The sequence below is a fragment of the Pteropus vampyrus genome, unplaced genomic scaffold (assembly GCF_000151845.1).
Source record: "Pteropus vampyrus isolate Shadow unplaced genomic scaffold, Pvam_2.0 Scaffold9, whole genome shotgun sequence".
Taxonomy (NCBI): domain Eukaryota; kingdom Metazoa; phylum Chordata; class Mammalia; order Chiroptera; family Pteropodidae; genus Pteropus; species Pteropus vampyrus.
This window is the reverse complement of record NW_011888790.1, coordinates 6,782,967-6,795,602: the sequence shown is the minus strand read 5'-3', so window position 1 is coordinate 6,795,602 and position 12,636 is coordinate 6,782,967.

Below are 12,636 nucleotides of genomic sequence, written 5' to 3'. Positions count from 1 at the left end.
CTTTGAAAATATGTCTATTCGTTTCCTCAGCCATTTTAAAATCGGATTGAACTTTTCCCCTATGTAGTTATATGAGTTCCTTATATATTTTGAATATTAACTCCTTATCAGATATAGTAAGTCCTCACTTAATGTTGATAGGTTCTTGAAACTGGCAAAACAATGTATAATGAAAGCAATTTTACTATAGGCTAACTGATATAAATGAGTTCCTTAGGCATCTCATCATTAAAACAAAATGACATTGAATGAAACAACATTATTTGAGGACCACCAGTATATAATTTACAAATCTTTTCTCCCATTACATAGGTTGGAAATTTTATTGTTTCTTTTGCTGTGCAGAAATTTTTTAATTTGGTATAGTCCCACTTTTTTATTTTTGCTTCTGTTGCTTGTGCTTTTGGTGCCATATCCAAAAAATCCTTACCCAGACCAATATCAAGATTACCTCCTGTTTTCTTCTAGGAATTTAACAGTTTCAGGTCTTACATTTAAGTCTTTAATCCATTTCAAGTTAATTTTAGTGAGTGATATATGATAGAGATTCAATTTAATTCTTCTGTATATGATTACCCAGCTTTCCCACCACCATTCATTAAGTAGACAACTCTTTCCTCATTGAGTATCCTTGGCTCCCTTGTAAAATATTAATTGATCATATATGCATGGGCTTATGTCTTGGCTCTCAATTCTAGAAACATACAACCTACCAAGATTAAGTCATGAAGAAATAGAAAGCCTGAACAGACCTGTAACAAGTAAGAAGATTAAATCATAAGATGATTGAATCAAGAATATCCTAATGAAGGAAAATCCAGAGCCACATGGCTTCACCAGTGAATTCTACCAACATTTAAAGAAGAATTAATGCCAATCCACCTCAAACAATTAAAAAAAAAATAGAAGAGGAAGCACTTCCAAACTCATTTTATGAGGCTAGCATTACCCTAATACCAAAGCCAGACAAAGATACCACAAGAAAATATCCCCAATGAATGTAGAAGCAAAACTCCTCAACAAAATACTATCTAACAAAACCAACATCATACTAAAAGAATTGTATACTATGATCAAGTAGGATTTATCTCTTGGATGTAAGGATGGTTTAAAGTATGAAAATCAATGAATGCAATACACCACAATAACAGAATAAAGAATAAAAATCACATGATTGCCTCAAAGATGAAGAAAAAGCATTTAACAAAATTTAATAGCCTTTCATAATAAAAATCAATAAACTAGGAATAGAAGGACATTGCCTCAATATAATAAAGGCAAAATTTGAAGAGCCCACAGCTAACATCATACTCAATGGTAACAAAAATGAAAAATTAAAAATCAAACTATTACATGATCCATAAATCTCACTCTGAGTATTTATCCAAAGAATTTCAATCAGGATCTTGAATAGACATTAGCACCCCTATGTTCATTGTAGCACTATTCACAATAGCTAAGAAGTGGAAACAACCTAAGTGTTCATCGATAAATAAATGGATGAAGAAAATGTGGCATATACATACAGTAAAAACTATTCAGCCCCCCCAAAAGAAGGAAATCTGAAATACATGACAACATGCATGAACCTTGAGAACATTATGTAAAGTGACATAAGCCAGTTACAGAAAAATAAATACTGCATGATTCTACTTATATGAGGTATCTAAAATAGTCAAGTTCATAGAATCAAAGAGCAAAATGGTGGCTGTGAGGGGCTGAGGGGAAAGGGTATACAGAGGTTACTAATCAACAGGCATAAAATTTCGGTCAAGCAAGATGAATAAGCTCTAGAGATTTGCCTGTACTACTTTGTACTTACAGTGAACAATAATGCACACTTAAAAATTTGTCAAGAGGGTAGGTCTCATGTCAAGTGTTCTTATCACAATAAAAAAAAAAAGGTAAAATAGAGGCTGTGCATACTTTACAACCTAGAAATCTCACTTCTAAACATATGCCCTAGAGACTCTTCACATATGTGAAGTACCATGTACAAAAATACTACAGCATTATTTGTGATAGTAAAAACCTATAAACAACCTGAATGATCACCACGGAGAGAGCGTTCAATAAGCTGTAGAATATTATACAGCAACTCGAGTGAATAAACTAGAGCAATTTATATTAGTATGGTTAGATTTCAAAAATAATATTAATTAAAAAATATTTTGGTAATTTTTTTTTAGAAATGTTTATTAAAAATCTATGGCTCATTTATTTTTATGCACTCCCAGAAAATTAAAGTCTTTTTGTGTCTTTTTTATCCTTAAATGAATCCTCTTTACCATCTTATTATCTCTTCTTTTCATTTGTAAAGAAATAATTTCTTTACTGTTATAATAGGAAGAACAATACTTGTTTCCTGGCTTGTTACAAGATTGTATTTCCATTCACAAATTTGTCATGGTATATTAGAACACAAATGAGGTAGCTATAATCAATGGCAGTGGAACTCTAAAATACAATTACAGTGCTTCATAATTTGACTGGAAATGACAGATTGTAATTTGGATTACGGCATATCACATTAATGCTAAATTGCCAACAGCAAATACATTTAACCCCCCTTCACGCTTGTAATCATTCAAGCACAAGATAAAGCATATCAGGGAACACAAATCATTACAAAATAAGAAGTATAGGCACTTGCGAAAGAAATAATGCAATATATCCATTTCTGTTAAAGTCAACTTTCGATTAATGCTTTTGTTTTGGAATTTAAAAGGCAATTCTTGTGGTAAAATTTCATCGAATTTACTCACAAGAACCAGTTAATTTGAAGGGAAAAAAACCTTTCAATATATCTTACGAAAATAGCTTACTTTACAAAGAACTGGATTGAAACATGTTCTTTACATGAAGTGTTTTTCTGTTATTGAAATGTATTTTCATGAAGAGAATAATAACAAAAAAAAACAGGTAACTGTGATGAAAATTATGTAACCTTTGATTAACCACATTTCTCTACTAATAAGTCCAATGTGGTTAAATTGTTAGCATACTTCAGGTAGTATCAGCAGCATATATTTATCTTAAGTCTATATTGAATCACAGAATATTGGAAATTTCCCTTAGGAATAATAATAGTACATGATGAAACTCATATACTCTTTTTCCAAGATACTAAGATTTCACTTTATGAATTTGAAATTGCATTCCAAGAATGAATTTCTCTCTGTATTGGATTGTGCCTGTTATAAAGGTTATCGTTCTACATGCAATTATCCAGAATTGCTCAATATGCAAGCTTGAAACAAGGATTTAGTTAGCCTCTTTGTGGTGAAAAATGAACAATAGGGTACCATTTAATAAGAAGAATTAATCTACAGTAGTACCACAATCTCCTAATAGAATTCATGCTCCTCTTTCTAATTCACTCTCAGAAAGTAATTTAAGGGTTGAAAGAACTAGTTGATAATTAACCTTTAGAAAGCTTCAAGGAAGAAGTATTTTTTTTTTTAATTGCTATTAGTTTCCCATAAGTAACCATTAAGCACTTGGTCTTGCTCTCATTTCCCCTCAAGTGTCTGTATCCAATTACTAGTCATGGCTACCAAAAAAAAAAAGTAACAGGGACTGTCTATGACCCAGTATTACTAAAGAGAACCTTAAACAACCATTGGAGACATTTTGCTTCTCTCAGATTTTCATCTTCCCTTGTTGCCTGCCCCATTTCTCAAGGATTACCTACTCCAGTGGTAAGCATTTGAATTGATGGACTCAGTAAATTGCCCTCCCCAATGTGTTTGGGCATCATTCAATCTATAATGGCCTAAATAGAACAAACATTAAAGGAAGGAAGGATTCATGTCTCTTTTTCCTGGCTCACTGCTTGAATTGGGACTTATCTTCTTTTGCCCTGGGACTGGGAATTACATAGTGGGCTCCCCTGGTTCTCAGGCCTTCAGACTTGGATTGAATTATACCACTGGGTTTCATGGGTTTCCAGCTTGCAGACAGCAGATTGTGGACTTTCTCAGTCTCCATAATTAAAGGAGCCATTCTTCATAATAAATCAATGATAGATAGATAGATAGATAGATAGATAGATAGATAGATAGATAGATAGATAGATAGATAGATAGATAGATAGATAGATGGATGGATGGATGGATGGATGGATGGATAGATAGATAGATAGATAATGTAGCTGAGCCCCTTGAGATTTTGATGCCCCTAGTATTTTTGACAGCTAGAATTAATTTTATTCTTAATTAGGCCTTTGTTCACATGTTAACCACTCTTCTTGCTCAACTCCTTTTATTCTCACAGTATAATTTTGTGTTGTTAATATGCTGTTTCTTTGTCAAGTATGAGGAGATGACTCCAGGGTCTTGAGGAGAATTTACAAGTTTGTTTTACAGAAGGAAAGATATCTCCAAGGTAGCTGCAACCAGCTGCTGGCACCCAGGAGTCCAATATGCAAAACATTATCTATGACTGAAGAAACACAGACTTCTCAGCTCCCTGGAACTCCCCCTCCTCATCCTCCCCATGGAAACTCTTTGTCTTGGTCCAGAACTTCTGAGATGGTCTCTGGACATTAGTCTGCTGTCTTCCCAAGCTGTCAGCTTCCTGAATAAAGTAATCTTTCCTCTCCATCCAACACTCATCTCTCAGGTATTGACTTTTTAGCTGTAAGCAACCGAAAGAGTAACAGACAGATCTATAGATAATCTCCTATTGGTTCTGTTTCTCTGGAGACAGCTGACTAATATAGTTTCTTTAGGCAACTTAAATCTCCATTATTTGCAAGATCCTCGTATCAGTTCTTTGGAGCTCTAGGGTTCCAGAGTAGAATTTAAAAACCACTTTCTCAGGCCTTTAGAGTATCATCCCAAAGCATTTACCAAAAATACTGGTACCATAGTGATTCCCCATGCACTCATAACACTCACATTCACCTGTGGGTCAGGCTCTGAGCTAACAGGGCTAATAAAGAGATAAGAACAACAGTTCTACTCTTCAGGGTAGCTCTTGGTCTAATGTAGAAGGCAGGTAAGTAGATAATCACAATTCAGTGTTCATTCATTCAACACATATTTAGTAAGTTGTTATGGTGTTCCGGCATTATTCTGGGTGCTGGGGATGCAGCAGTAAACAAAGCAGACAAAATCTCTGTCCTCTCTGATTTTACATTCTAACCAGGGAAAGCAGACGTAAACAAAGTAAGTAAAAATTATACCACATTAGAGAGGATAAGAAGTGTTGAAAAAATTATAATTTTAAGGTGGACTTGGGGTATAATGGGAAAACACAGGAAAGGCATCTTGGAAACAGTTGTTTTTGGCCTTAGCAAAAAGAATTTCGTGACGTGATGGTGTCAGGTGAAAGATTGCAGTAGATTAAGGAATGAAGACAAAATAGGAAACCTGAGGTAGCAGTGTAAACTTTCACTTCATTTTATTATAAAACAAAAAAGAAGACATGCTCATAATTAGGATGGATTTTTAAGAGGGAGGCTCCTGATCATGTTTATAATTCTACGAACAGATTCAAGAGAGAATGTTTTTCAATATGCTGTGGGAAAAATGAGATTACCTATAAAAAGACCACCAAGTGGGAGGAGGTGGGAGGGATATAGTTGGTAGGAAGTGTTAGCCTTGGGTGAAATGACATATGCAAGATCTTCTACTAATAGGAATAATTGCTAATATTTATTAAAAACTTACCATATGTCAGAGTGTTCTAAGCACTATATATGTGATAACTCATTTACTATTCTCAGCAACCTTATGAGATACATACTATTTATCCCCATTTTCTATAGGAGGTAGCTGGGCACAGAAAGTTAAGTAAATTGCCCAAGTCCTACAGGGAAAACCAAAGTAAAATTCCACCCCAGGCATCTGGTCTGTCTTCTTGTACTGAGGAATCCTATACTGATTAGGTGTGAAAGGAGAAGAGTGGGAATCAAAAGGTCTGAGTAACAACTTAAATTTTTATAGAGTTGGGTAGGCAAAAGGTTAGGAGTTTTCAGAGAGTGTCAGATTGAATTTGTAACCAAAATTTTGAAACAAAAGGGAACACAGAGGTTGCTTATTTTGTTGAGGTCCAAGGTGCCCACTAGACTAAAACATTTATCAGAACAGGGATCATGTCGGTTTGGTTCCCCTCCAGGTGCAACATCTAGCACTGGACCTGATGAAGAGCAGGCACTTATTAAAAATATCTCTTAGCTGAGTTAAGTGAAGGTAAATATGTACCATAGATTGGGTTGGTATTAGATTGAACCATATGAAATTGCCATTTATATTACTTTTACTTCTGCAATGCACTCTCTTATCTTACCTTTCTTTTTTATTTCTCTTACCAGGGCTAATGCCCCAGTTCAGCTAATTTACTTGCTAAAATTTACGATTTGCAATTTTAATGCCTTTGCATATATCTTCTTCTTAAAATGCCTAACTCAATTCACGCCTCTCCTCTTCCAAAGTCTACTGCAAATATTACAAACTCCCAAATATTTTTAAATGATTAACTCTATCTTTGTTAATTTTTAGCTCTGTGATCTCTTGTGTCCCATTCTTGTTAAGCTGTCTCTTTGCAAAAAGGTTTGGTTTTTTAATAGAGGCTCTGCTTATACAACTAACCAGTTTTCTTATGTTTTATTTATTTATTTTCTGGAATAGGCAATATATTTGCATGGCTCCTGCTTTAAAAAATACTAAAAGGTATCTAGTGAGAAGTTTGCTTCTTACCCGTATCCCCATCCAACCTAATTTCTCTCCTCAGAGGCAATCAATATTATCAGTTTCTTACATGTTTTTGAAGATATTTCAGGTATATAGAAGCAAATATGTACTTATAGTTATACTTTTTTTCTTTTTCAACAACAAAAAAGATCACAAACAAGACAGGATATCAATTCTGACCATTTCTATTCAACATTGTACTGGAGGTTATAGCCAGTGCAAGAGGGCAAGAAAAAGAAGTAAAACGCATCCAAATTAGAAAGAATAAAATCTCACTGTCATTATCACTGATGACCTGATATCTATGTAAAACGATTCTATATAATCTACAAAGAAGTTATTAGAACTAAGAAGTGAGTTCACCAGTTGTAAGATGCAAGATCAATATACAAAAATCATTTGTTTCTATATGCTAGCAATAAACAATTAGAAATTGAAATTTAAAATATCATTTACAATAACATAAAAAACATGAAATATGTAGAAATACATCTCTGGAAAACCTATGCATTAAAAACTACAAAACATTGCTGAAAGAAAATGAAGAAGACCTAAATAAATGGAGAGCTATACTATCTTTATGGGTCAAAAGACAATAATTATCAGATGTCAGCTCTCCCAACTTGATCTATGGATTCAATGAAATCTCAATTTGAATTCTAGCAAGGTTTTAAGAAATTATTTTTATAGAATTTAACAAGCTGATTCTAAAATTCGCGTGAAAATGGACCTAGAATAGTCAAAAACAATTTTGGAAAAGAACAAAGTTGGAAGACTAACATTATTTGATGTCAAACCTAACACAAAACCATAGTAATCAGGACCATGTGGTATTGGCATCAAGATAGACAAACAAATCAATGAAATATAATAATGTCCAAAAATAGAACCACTCACCTGTGGATGACTGATTTTCAACAAAGGTGCAAAGGCAAAGCAGTAGAGAAAGGATAGTCTTTTCTACAAATGGTGCTGCAGCAAAAAAAATAAAATAAAATAAAAAATAAAAATTACTTTGATGCTTACCTTGTATCATATTTTCTTTTCTTTTTTTTTTATTAAGTTTATTCGGGTAACATTGGTTAATACAATTATATAATTTTCAGGTGTAGATTATAATTTGACATCTGTATATTCTATTGTGTTTACCACCCAAAGTCATTTCCTTCAGCTACCATATATTTGATCCCCTTTACCTACTTCACCCTCCCCCACCCCCCTATATTTGACCCCTTTACCCTACCCCCTATCTCTCCCACTCCCTACCCTCTGGTAACTACTAGTCTATTGTCTATGTCCATGAGTCTCTGTTTGTTTGTCCTGTTCATTTGTTGCTTTTAGGTTTATATTCCACATGTAAGTGATATCATGTGATTTTCAACTTCTTTTGTCTGCCTTATTTTGCTTAGCATGATTGTCTTGAGGTCCATCAAGGTTGTCACAAATGGCAGTATTTCACCTTCTTATGGCTGAGTAATATTCCATTGTACATATGTACCACAGCTTCTTTAGCCAATCATCTATCGTAGGACACTTTGGTTGCTTCCATGTCCTTCCATGTCCTGAATAATGCTGCTATGAATATCGGTATACAAATATCTTTATGGATATGAGTTTTCAAGTCTTTGGTGTAAATACTCAGTAGAGGGATTGCTGGATTGTATGGTAGATCAATTCTCAGTTTTTTGAGGAACCTCCATATTGTTTTCCATAGTGGCTGTACCAATTTGCAGTCTCACCAGCAGTGTATGAGGGTTCCTTTTTTTCGGCATCTTCTCCAACATTTGTTATTGCTTATCCTGTTGATTACAGCTAATCTACCAGGTGTGAGATGGTATCTCATTGCGGTTTCGATTTGCATTTCCCTAACAGCTAGCGATGTCGAGCATCTTTTCATATATTTGTTGGCCATTTGTATGTCCTCTAGGGAAAAGTGTCTGTTCAACTCCTCTGCTCATTTTTCGATTGGATCGTTTGTTCTTTCGTTGTTATTGAGTCATATGAGTTCTTTGGATATTTTGGATATTAGGCCCTTATCAGAGGCATTGCTTGCAAATATATTTTCCCATTCGGATGGTTGTCTCTTTACCTTGTTGACAGTTTCTTTTGCTGAGCAGAAGCTTTTTAGTTTGTTGTAGTCCTATTCATTCATTTTTGCTTTTACTTCCCCTGCCTTTGAGGTCAAATTCATAAAATCCTCTTTAAGTCCAAGGTCCTTTAGTTTAGTTCCTATGTTTTCTTCTCTGCATTTTATTGTTTCAGGTCTTATATTTAGGTCCTTAATCCATTTTGAGTTAATTTTGGGGTGTGCTGATAGACAACAGTCTAGTTCCATTCTTTTGCAGGTGGCTTTCCAGTTTTTCCAGCACTATTTATTGAAGAGGCTTTCCTTTCTCCACTGTATGTTTTTGGCTTCAAAAATTATTTGCCCATATAAATATGGGTTTACTTCTGGACTCTCAATTCTGTTCCACTGGTCCATGTGTCTGTTTTGCTTCCAATACAATGCTGTTTTGATTGCTGTCATTTTATAGTATAATTTGAAGTCAGACAGAGTGATGCCTTTAGCCTTGTTCTTTTTTCTCAGGATGGCTTTGGAAATTTAGGGTCTTTTATGCTTCCACGTAAATCTGATGATTTTTTGTTCTATTTCTTTAAAAAATGCCATTGGGATTTTGATGGGGATTGCATTAAATCAATATAATGCTTTGGATAATATAGTCATTTTAACTATGTTGATTCTTCCAATCCAAGAACACGAAATATCTTTCCATTTCTTTGCATCTTCTTCGATTTCTTTTAATAGGGTCTTGTAGTTTTCATTGTATAGGTCCTTCACATGTTTTGTTAAATTTATTCCTAGATATTTTATTCTTTTTTGTTGCAATTGCAAAAAGAATTATTTTTTCTACTTCTTTTTCTGACACTTCATTATTAGAGTATAGGAACACTATGGATTTTTGAACATTGATTTTGTATACAGAAAATTTTCTGTATTTGCTTATTGTTTCTAGTAGTATTCTTGTGGAGTCTTTAGGCTTTTCTACATAGAGAATCATGTTATCCGCAAATGGTGACCGTTTGACTTCTTTGTTTCCTATTTGGATGCCTTTTATATCTTTCTCTTGTCTGGTTGCACTCGCTAGGACCTCCAATGCTATATTGAATAACAGTGAAGATAGTGGACAGCCTTGCCTTGATCTTAGAGGGAAGGTTTTTAGTTTTTCACCATTAAGTATAATGTTGGCTGAGGGTTTGTCACATATAGCCTTTATTATGTTAAGGTACTTTCCCTTCTATACCAATTTTGTTAAGTGTTTTGATCATAAATGGATGATGTATCTTGTTGAAGGCATTTTCTGCATCTATTGAGATGATCATATTATTCTTATTTTTTAATTTGTTTATGTGGTATATCACATTAATCGATTTGCATATGTTAAACCATCCCTGTGCCCCTGGGATGAAGCCTACTTGATCGTGGTGTATAATCTTTTTAATATGTTGCTGTATTCGATTCACTAGTATCTTATTTAGGATTTTTACATCTGTGTTCATGAGAGATATTGGTCTGTAGATTTCTTTTTTTGTGTTATCTTTACCAGGTTTTGGTATCAGAGTAATATTGGCCTCATAAAATGAGTTTGGAAGTATTGCCTCCTCTTTGATTTTTTGGAAGAGTTTGAGGAGAATAGATATTAAGTCTTCTTTGAATGTTTGGTACAATTCACTGATAAAGCCATCTGGTCCTGGACTTTTACCTTTTGGTAGGTTTTTGATGATCGTTTCAATTTTCATACTGCTGATCGATCTATTTAGATTTTCCAGATCTTCTTGATTCAGTCTAGGAAGATTGTATTTTTCTAAGTACTATTCCATTTCTTCTAGGTTATTAAATTTGGTGTTATATACTTTTTCATAGTATTCTTGCATGATCCTTTGTATTTCTGCGATATCAGTTGTAATTTCCCCTCTTTCATCCCTGATTTTGTTTATTTATGTCCTTTCTCTTTTTTCTTTAGTGAGTCTAGCCAGGGTTTATCAATTTTATTAAACTTCTCAAAGAACCATTTCTTTGTTGCATTTATTTTTTCTATTTTTGTTTTGTTTTCAATTTCATTTATTCCTACTCTAATTTTGATTATTTCTTTCCGTCTGCTGACTTTAGGCTTCATTTGTTCTACCTTTTCTAGTTTTTTAAGATGAAGCATTTAGTTGTTTATTTGGGCTCGTTCTTGTTTTTGGAGATATGCCGGTAATGAGATGAACTTTCTTCTTATGACTGCTTTTGCCATGTCCCAAAAGTTTTGATATGTTGTATACTATCATTATCATTCGTTTCTATGTATCTCTTGATCTCTCTTTTTATTTCTTCTATGACCTAGTTATTATTCTTCAGTAGCATGTTATTTAATCCCCATGTATTTGTGGTTCTTGCTGCTTTCTTTTTGCAATTGATCTCTAGTTTCAAAGCATTATGATCAGAGAATATGGTTAGTATGATTTCAACCCTCTTATATTTGTTGAGGCTATCTCTGTGTCCTAGTATGTGGTTGATTCTTGAAAATTTCCATATGCACTGCTGTTTTGGGATGGAAGGTTCTGTAAATGTCAATTATGTCCAATTGGTCTTGTATCATTTGAGGATGTTATTTCCTTATTGATTTTGTTTGGATGATCTGTCCATATCTGACAGTGGGGTATTTAGGTCCCCTACTATGATAGTGTTTTGGTCTGTTTCTCCTGTTAGTTCTGTTAGTAATTGCTTTACATATTTCAGGGCTCCGTGACTGGGAGTATAGATATTATTAATAAGTTTTATATCTTCTTGGTGCATGATTCCCTTTATCATTGTGAAGTGTCCCTTGGTATCTTTCTTTACCTTTTTTATTTCGAAGTCTATTTTGTTTGATATTAGTACCACTACTCCCACTTTTCTCTGAATGCCATTTGCTTAAAATATCATTTTCTTCCCTTTTACTCTGAGTCTATATTGTCTTTGGAGCTGAGATGTGTCTCCTGGAGGCAGTATATGGTTGGGTTTTGTTTTTCGATCCAATCTGCAACTCTGTGCCTTTTTAATGGTGAGTTCAGTCCATTTACATTTAGGGTGATTATTGAAATATGAGGTCTTCCTATTGCCATTTTATCTTTTGCTTTCTGGTAGCTCGGTGTTTCCATTGCTTCCTTGTCCTTGTGCTTCTGTATTCTTTATTTTGGTTGGCTTTTGTGGGTTTTCCTTCTGTTTTATGTTATACGATGATTTTGAATCTTTGGTGTGTGGTTACCATTATGAATATGTAAAGAATAGTGATATATATATAGTCATCCATTTTCTTCTGCACGTACCTTATCTCCATTCCCCTTTGCAAATTTGGATCTTTGAATCCCCCCATTTTCAGTCATTGTTATCTTAATTTGTCCCTGTGTATGCTGAACATTCATTACTATCCTGTTATAACAATTCTCTTCTTATTATTTAAGCTTATAATGCCCTGTTCTTAGTAAGGGTTGCACTCCTTTGCTTCTATTTGCCTGATACTCACTTTACTCCGGATTATGTTTTGGGGGTTTTGGGGTTTTTTTTTTTGGTCATTTTGTTTTAGGCGAGCTGACCCCTTTCAGTATTTCCTGTAGTGCAGACCTCATAGTGGAGAATTCCCTTAATTTGTGTACATCTGGAAAGGTCTTAATTTCTCCTTCATATCTAAAGGAGAGCTTAACTGGATACATTATTCTAGGCTTGTAGTTCCTTTCACATAATAGTTTAAATATTTGATTACATTCCTTTCTGGCTGGCAAGGTTTGCTCTGAGAAGTCTGATGATAATCTAATGGGTTTTCCTTGATAAGGTACCATTTTCTTTACCCTTGCTGCCCTGAGAATTCTATCTTTGTCGCTGATTTTTGATAACTTTAATTCAGTGTGTCTTGGTGAA